This window comes from Octopus bimaculoides, chromosome 15 (assembly GCF_001194135.2).
Source record: "Octopus bimaculoides isolate UCB-OBI-ISO-001 chromosome 15, ASM119413v2, whole genome shotgun sequence".
Lineage (NCBI taxonomy): Eukaryota > Metazoa > Mollusca > Cephalopoda > Octopoda > Octopodidae > Octopus > Octopus bimaculoides.
The window spans coordinates 55,732,287-55,740,039 of record NC_068995.1 but is presented as its reverse complement, the minus strand read 5'-3'; positions in this window follow the sequence as shown (position 1 = coordinate 55,740,039).

The window sequence follows — 7,753 nt, the reverse complement described above, 5'->3', positions numbered from 1 at the left end:
TGCAAATAGTATAAATATATAAATACAAATGTTGTGTTGTGTATAATAGAATGCGTCGTTGATTCCTTTTCATAGTTAAACGTTGCATATGCAAAATACAGTAACGGAAAAATATTATAGATTAACATGAGGAAACGGTAAAAGAAATCAAACGGAAACCAAAATTGGTTCTTTTTTTTTTTTACTTCGTAGATATGAATTTGTAACATATGTTCTGTGTGTAAGACGTCATATAATATTAGGTTTATACCGAAACGGTAGCGAGGAAACTTAAACTTGAATGCGTGTTTGAAGAGAAAACACCGTTCCTAATATGTTTGTTAGTGTTGTTGTTGTTGTTGTTAAGTCCCAGGTCAACCCGGATCGAGAAGATCTATGATTAAAAGCATTCACACGTAGCCATCTCGTCTTTTTAACCCCGATGGTCAAAGACATGACCGTCCCAACATCTTTTTCGAGGAGCCTAGGTCCACGTTGTGTCCTTTCCTTATTTCGGTATGTCGATTAGAAATGATTTGAGGAAGGTTGGGTTGCTCTACCTTGCATACCGAGTGACTACGCAGAGGCTCCTCCGTTGGATAGGGTGGCGTTGTTGGGAGTAATGGTGATGACGATGATGGCGGGGTGATGACGGGATGATGGGCGTCAGTGATGTTGATGCTAGTTATGGTGATGTTGTTTAGCCCCAGGTAAGTCGTGATCGAGTAAACTTATGACAAAAGGCACTCGGGCCTCCAACATCCCTTCCTTTACTTGACACAGTGTACCTATGATTACATTGTCAAATGTACTCTCTTTAAAATGATGGCTGCGTGTGCTTTGACGAAAATTTGGCAGCTATTTCTAGCATCTTTGAACGGCTGTTTACAGATTGCCCTGTTTGATAGTGATGGTGATGATGATACTAATAATGACGGTAGAAGTGTAAATAATACCGAAGATAGCAGATGATGATGATGTTATTATTGTTTTCTTTCTTTTTCTAATTTTGGCACAAGGCCAGTAATCTTTTTGAGGGGAGGGGGAAGTCGATCGCATCAACGCCAGTGCTCAATTGGTACTCATATATTATTGACCCCGAAAGGATGAGATTCAAGGTCAACCTCGGCAATAGACTGGACCTATGATGACAATCGACTGTCCTGCCTTTCATTTAGGCGCAGTGTATCTAAGACTAAATTAGATAATGTGCTCTTTACCAAAATATACGATGTGATTGCAGCGAGATTTGGCTGTTATTTCTAGCCGGACGAGTGAAGGTGCGCCCTCACTGCTTTGTTGTTATTGTTGTTGTTGTCGTTGTTTTTGTCTACTTAAACCGGTTAGGTTGTGATAAGAATGAGATTTGACTTCTATTTCTAGCAGATCGAGTAACCATGTAAAGGCTCCATCGACGTACAATGAGGAGGGTGATTGCTTGAGACCTGTTGATGAAGATGGCGATGGTGTTGGTGGTGGTGCTGCTGCTGGTGGTGTTGGTGGTGGTAGTTGTGATGCTACTGATGTTAGAGTATCAGTGGTTATTGTTGTGTGCTGCTGCTGCTGCTGCTGCTGCTGCTGTCGGTGTTGCAGAATGTGCTGCAGTTTATGCGGCCGAAGCTCGTTACTTGTCCCTCCTCTTACTTTGCCTCTTGGCCTTCCTTCTGAACCCCTTCTTTCCCGTTACACTTTTTTCTTACCCCATTCTCTTCCTTTTTACCTCATTCCTTATTTCCCTCTTATTCTCTCTCTCTTCATCTCACTCCTCTCTCTTTTACCCCTCCCCCTTCCTCTTGTACTTTCACTTTCTCTTTCATCCATTCATTCATTTCTCTTGTCCTAATTTATTTTCCCTGCTCCGCGACCCATCACAATTCCCCAGTTAAATGTGTTTCGTTCCGCTGGAAGCCTTTCCTCTTCTCACTTTTCATTCAACTCTCATTTCTATTTCTATATCAATCCTTATTTCTCTTCACAGTCCCATTCAACGCTTCGTCCCATTCAACGCTTCGTCCCTTCTCTTTCCCACTTCTCTGGTAAACCCCTCTCTCGTTCTCCACGTCTCTCTTTCTCTCCCTATTCTCATAATCTTGTCGGAGTTTTCCTTCGTATTTCTTACTCACAAACTGGCTTTCTCGTTTTTTTTTTTTTTTATTCCTTTCTTGTTTCTCAATATTTCTGCCAAACTTTTATCGATTCTATAATAGCCGACCGTGAACAACAGTCTGAATGGTGGCGGCTTTAACTTTAGATACAGTACTGCATTAATCATCGTCACCACCGTCGACAGCCCTCTTCTCCTACTCCTCCTCCTCTTTCTCCTCCTCTTCCTTCTCTTTCTTCTCCTCCTCCTTCTCTCTACTACCACCACCTCGACCTCCTCGTCATATATGTATATATGCAAATATGTGTTCGAGTGTATATATATATATATATATATATATATATATATATTTGTGTGTGTGTATGTATGTGTGTGTGTGTGCTTCTATTTATGCGTGCACATACACACGTTGATAATAATCCCTCATTCATATGTATATATAAAAATATCTTGTGCAGGCATCTAATTGACACATTAAAACAGGAGTTTAATTACATATATTTCTCATACATAGTAGCAGAGAGGAGATGTGTGTATTAATGTGCTTATATGTATTTTAATAATACATAAATGCATGTATATATATATATATATATGTGTGTGTGTGTGTGTGTGTGTGTGTGTGTGTGTGTGTGTGTGTGTGTGTGTGTGTGTGTGTGTGCGTGCGTGTATGTGAGTGTGTGTGTGTGTATGTGTGTGTGTGTATATATATATATGTATATGTATATATATGTATATGTATATATGTAAATATATACATACATATATATATATGTGTGTATATATATATATATATATATATATATATATATATATATATATATATAATAATAATAATAATAATAATACAAATAATATGTGAGTATATGAATATGTACGTACATGTATGTACATACCTACGTCTACATGTATATATATAGACGCATATCTGGGTACAGGACGTCACAAAAAAAACGTGGACGAAATGAAAAACAGAACATAAACTCAGCATACGCTGGCAGCAAAGAGCCATTGCAACAGACTTCGCCACTCAACAGAAGGCAAAACTAGATAGGAAACCTTCAGTGGATTTCACACGAATTCTCTACAGAAATCTCTACAGTGAAATCCATTAGTATTTTCCCATCTAGTTTGTTTTATATTGTGAGATTTAGTGAATCGCATTAGCTCCTTGCTGTATGATGAGCATGTTGAATCCACGGGAGAGTATTGTACTTGTATGTCCAGTGCAACAGTTGGAGTCATTAAGTTTACAACTGTTTTGCTTACAATAGTTATTCTGAATGGTATTTGTCATTTTATGCTTGTCTTCTGGTTTACATGGTTGTGGTTTGTCGTTGATAAAACAGATTTAGTTATTGACACTTTTAAAGTATATTATTACCGTCAACTTATGGTTTGGAGTTCTGCATTTTATGATCCATTTTATGAGATATTTGTTTATGTGTTCGTCTGTTCTATAGTTAGCATGCAATTGATTAATAAACTTTATGTGTGATTTGTGTTCTTTTTAATGAATATAATGTCTGGAATATTTATTGCATTGTACTTGTGTCTACAAACTTCTGTGGCTTGATTTACTAGTCTGTTAGAATATCCGTTGTTAATTAGTATTTGCTTTATCTTGTAGATTTTTTTTGTTTAATACTTGTTTTATGAAAGAGATTTTGTAGATTTTCTTTATTTTTGTTTGCGAAAGAGAATCTAAACGCTTTTTTAAGTAGGGATTTTATCGCCGACATTTTGTAGCTGTGTGGACATTCATCGTTTCCATGTAAATATATACATTTATATGCGTCCTTGATATGCATAGAAGACATCGATATCCACATGTGGGATGCTCCTAGATGTTTATATTTCGAAATGGAGTCGTGCTTGCATTATTGCGGATGCTAAATTTTGGAATGAAGTTGTTTTCTAAGTTGCCTTTTAATGTTTCGATGTCTTCCAGCGTGTCCACGTAAAAGAACACACATGCAAGAAAACATGTGGAGGAGGTTGGTGAGAAGGAAGCTTGCCAAATACCTGGAGGTGGTGGAGCAGTGCGCAAACAAGGACTGGCAGGCACGTTGCAATGCGATTGAAGTGGGCTGCAAGGGTTTTATGTAGCGTTCCTTCTGGAAAGCTCTGACTGGGCTTCGGGTTATGATGCAACAAAGAGGAAGGCCATAAATTCCATTACTGAGGCTGCCGAGGTAGCTTTGGATAAAGGTGGTAGATCTACTGTTGCTGCTGGGATGGAAGGTGGGGCTTGAACAACTGGGGTTTGAACAACTGGGTCAGTGGGTGCCTGATGTTGACAGACCAGAAAAACCTGAGACCGCAGAAGCATTACTAACGAAGCATCCCAGACCATCGGTGAGATGCATCTTGTAATTACTAATACATATGTTAAGAGTACATTTTCTCCTTAATTTGAATGAGGTTAGAGGGAAGAGAAATCTGATGCTTCGGGATTAACTGTTCGCTTGAGAAAAATACTTTTAATAATTTTCCTAAAGTAGATGTAAGTTTTCTTGTTGAAAGGATATTTCTCAAATTTTGATATCAGAAACTTCTGGAAGCTTGTTTGGTTTTTATACATATTTCACTTTATTTTTGCTATAATGTTCATTCCTATTCTTACTGTCAGGTCTTTTCTGTTCAGTTGTTCGAAAGAAATTTGAAGTCAGCTCTTCTGACACGTTAACATGTCGTCTGCAAATCGAAAATGCATAAGCTATTCACTGTCGATTTTAAATCAAGTTTCAACCTACTCTTGGTGCAGTTTGCGAACCCCCACCATAACAAAAAAGAAAAAAAAAATCATAACAAAAAACAAAAACCGAAAACAAAATAAACTCCCACACAAAATAAAAATCACAAAAACAAAAACAAACAAAACAGATAAAAAGAAAGTAAAATAAGACTTTTTCAAGGCAGGCGGTGAATACTTTACAGGAAATACATTCTCTCTGACTGATGCCTTTCTATGTAGGAATCTGTTCGATTCTTTGAGTCGTCTGATAAAAGATGCAGTTTTGTGATAGCTTTTTAAAGACATTATTGTATGATGGTTCTACACTGATTTATTACAGCTGTCATCACTGATGTTATTTTTAGAGTCGAAAGCTTTTTGGTAGTTCACGAAAGATATGTAGTGTAGGTTGCTATACTCTGCCGATATTTCGATTAGTTGCTTTGTGACAAGCAGGCAGTCATTGCTCACCTAAATATGTATGTATGTATGTATGTATGTATGTAGAACCTTGACACATCAACAAGTAGAATGCCAGAAATGGCTAGGTACGATAATATAAATTTCACTGTAAGATAAACATTGAAGTCATCACCTTATGGTTGGTTACTGCAGATATGTCAGTACCAGATCCAACGTAAACCGTAGATGCTCCGTTCATCGGATCAACTGGAACCCTCGTCATCGTAACCGACGGAGTGCCACGATATATACAGCATCAACTGCACACTAGAAATAGAAATTACATGACAAAAGGCAACCTAAGTCACACTGCACCAAAACCACACCCAGCAAAACTAAGACTTGGCACCAGACAACCAAACAAGAAAATAAATAGATAAATAAATGTGAAACGAAAATTGGCAAACAGTTGTAATATTAACAGAGAAACACACAATTAGCATTAAAGTACTGTGTCGAGTAATTAGCAATGTTACTAACAGCGGTCACACAGACATCCTATGTCACAATAATAGCCTTAAATAATACACCCGTATTGCAATATCAAGGAAACGCCCTTGTAAAACATTTTCCGAAAATTAGTTCCATAGAACCATTCAAAGACAGGGACACAAAATGGAAAGAATACATACTTCATCTATTCTGTGATTCTAATACATAGGTTCTCAAAGTGGGGGCTACCTCCCCCACCCCGGGTGGGCGTTGAGAGAGTCCAAGTGGGCGCTAGCGTCTAAGGAAGTGGTGCGGTAGAGAAAAAAGAGGCGTTGAGAGGGAAGCAGGGGATTGGGGGTACGTTATGAATTTATTATAACAATATTATAGTATTGCATACAAATTATATATTATATTAAATATCAAATGATTCATAGTATATATAAATTACTAAAATATGAAATATTTATTTACATATAAAAATAGGGGTGGGGGCGCTGAGGGTATTATGTGGCCATGAGTGGAGGGTGGCCCAAAAAGCTTGAGAACCTCTGTTCTAATACCTTACCTGTAACAGATATCCCAAAACCACACACATACACAGTCCTGTCTGGGTGTTCATTTATTCCACAACAAATCACAAGATCTAGAAGATCACAAGACAGTGCTCTGGGCATTATAACATGTACAAATGTCACACAATGACCAATTACATTACAGAACATGAAAATGCTACTAACAGTGAAAGACAGCAAAGCTATGATGAGGGCCATCATTTGTTGTCGTAGTAGGATTATAACCTTTAAGGTTTTTGTAACCAAATATAAGACCATCTGCAGAATCTCCCGCTACACACACATGCAAAACCCCAAAACAATACATCTGACTACGTTTAATACTGATTTATTCAGTGCTGATCCTGGATAACAAGATATACTAATTGTAAACCGTGTTACGTTTATCACGAATTGATCTGTGAATACACGGATCAACGAGCAGTCAACGGTTCCGCTTGGACTGTAAAAGCGCGTCCCAGTGGCCCTCCACATTGTTCAGGACAACGTAATGGGTTCTCGGAACGAAGCCCAATTTCCGCCATATGTTCTTTAATTTATTTATAACTGGGTCATTTAGCACAATGTTTTTCCGTTTTTTAAAAATTTTTCTCTTTTTTATAGCAAGGAGTGGCTGTGTGGTAAGTAGCTTGCTTGCCAACCACATGGTTCCGGGTTCAGTCCCACTGCGTGGAACCTTGGGCAAGTGTCTTCTACTACAACCTCAGGCCGAGTATTCCAAATAATACTGTGCTGTGGTTCAGAGCAAGTCCAGTTTGTCTGCCTCCGGACATTCGGAAATAGATTAACCAGTGAAAGGTGTGTGATATCTTCAGACTATCACACAATACGTTATTCGATTCATGACGGGGTGTGCAACAGGGTCGTTATTTACGCAGTGACGTCATGAATCGAATAACGTATTGTGTGATGGGTCTGTGGCCAATAGCGTAGCTAGGAATAGAGGCAGGGAGGAGGCGGTCCGCTCCGGGTGATGCTTTTACGGGTGCGGCACTTTTGGGCAAACTGAAGGGCTGTCCTGGTTAGCACACACACACACACACACACACACACACACACAGACTCTAGCTACATTACTTTCTGTGGGGAAGTGCTCGGTTAGGAGCCTGATCAAGGACTACACAAGAAAGAGGGAGAAGACGGCGACGACGACAACAAGAACATCGGCAAGAAAAAACAAAACAAAAAAGAACAACAAAAAGACTGTAGAAACAAAACGAAATTAATATTAATGACGGTGGAGACGACAGCCAATGAAATTATGAGGAAAGCTACAATAACAACAACAACAGTTATAAGAGGACTATCAATTGAGTGAAAGAAACCAGCTCTTCCATCGACTGCATCAACAGTAACAACATCCGCAGCAGCAGCAGCAGCACCACCACCACCACCACCACCACCACCACTACTACTACTACTACTACCTTAATTATCACCTTAGACGACGAGTCCACCACCACC